Below are 1,770 nucleotides of genomic sequence, written 5' to 3'. Positions count from 1 at the left end.
GACGGATTTTAATAATCCGTCAGCCGTGCAGGGCTTTTGATGGGGACTAACATCATGTAAGTTATAGGAACCGGGAGGAAAACGGTAAATCGTTTCTGACTCCGCATTTCAGGAAGGAAAGAAAATATGTTTTTTCCCAAGTCAGTTCATGCTCTGATCCATTCAACCGGCAGAGAGGTGAAACACGGCGGTGGTGGTGTGATGGTTTGGGTTGTTGCACTGTAAAAAGTGAAACGCAGAAATCCTCCATCTGTTGGTGACTGAAGCTCCAGTTCTGGAGAATGAATATTTAGGAAGCAGCGCGCCTGTTTGCAGGCTGTTGAGGGCGGGGCTTAAAGAGGCAAACACCTGCAGGTGAACAGCGGTATTACAACCAAACTCCTTTAAAAAGTGTCTTTTTGAGTTAATCCTTTATAGTTTGCATTTAAATCTTAAAAGTTTGCACGATTTTATACCAATGCAATTACAGAAAGACATTTGATTTTACAGAGGCATACAAAGATATGTTTATTTTAGAATGGAAGCTGAGTTTTTGTTAAATGTTTTTTTTTTGGGATAAAAACATCAGGAAAAAAATCTCTTCATTTGGTGAATTGTTGGAAAATGAAAAACACCAATAATCTGACAGAAAACATGAAACTCATGAAGTAAATAAAACCTAACAGTTCACATTTTGTCATTTTTTTAACCCACGAGACCTGAGTGAACATGTGAGGTCACCTGTGAACACGTGATCACAGAGCTACACTACATAGTAACAGTAACTATAAAGATGTGTTACGATAATACTGTGAATGTTTTTTGCTGAAAAAGTGACACGATTTACTTTAATTGCTGCAGGGATTTACTATTAATGCAAAAGCTATTTGCAAAATGTAAAATTTGCTAAAGACTGGAATGTCATTAAAGAACTATGAAGTTTAGAAAATCGCTTAAAATCTCTAATACATGCAAATTTTGCATAAATATTTAGGTTGTTGCTTAAATATGAGCTAAACTTCAGAGTAGGCCCAAAAACTTTAATAGATGCCAAAAAAAAGCTAGCTTGTTGCCTAGCTAAACTTCAACATATCTTAAAAAATCCTCCATAAACTAAAGTAGCCTAGTTCAAAATATTAGCCTGTTGCTAAAATATTAGCTAAAGTCTAAATTAGCAAAGCAAAAAAACAGTAGATAACAAATTTGTTGAAAACTTTAGCGTGTTGCTAAATATTAGCAAAAGTTCGAATTAGCATAAAAAACCTCAGTAAAGTCAAATTAACTAAAAAAGCTAGCGCATTTCTTGAATACTAGCTAAACTCCAAAATTGTCTGAAATTCCTCCGTAAACTAAATTAGTCAAACACGTTAGAATGTTGCTAAAATAGAAGCTAAACTCTAAATTAGCCTTAAAAAACAGTAAATAGCAAATTAGCCAAAAGTGTTAGCATTTTGCTAAAATATTAGCTAAACTCCAATTTTTTGAAAATTTCTATAAAACGTGAAAAAAGCTCATGAATATATTTAAAGGATTGTTGATAATAACTTACATTTTTTTAATTTAAAGACTTTCTCATTCATTTGAGGCATATTTTTCTTAATATTTAAAAAAAAAACTCTAAAGTTTATAAATCCAAGATTGCTGATTGAGTTCACAAGTGCCAGAGAACGAGAAAAGGAGCAGCAGAATCACTACAGTGTGAATTCTAACTAAACATTCACACAAAAACTACCATAGAATAATAAAGCCAGAAATGTGAGTTCTGAAGAGGCTAAAATACAAAGAAAGCTA

This window comes from Oryzias melastigma, linkage group LG6 (genome assembly GCF_002922805.2).
Source record: "Oryzias melastigma strain HK-1 linkage group LG6, ASM292280v2, whole genome shotgun sequence".
Lineage (NCBI taxonomy): Eukaryota > Metazoa > Chordata > Actinopteri > Beloniformes > Adrianichthyidae > Oryzias > Oryzias melastigma.
This window is presented reverse-complemented; position numbering follows the sequence as displayed.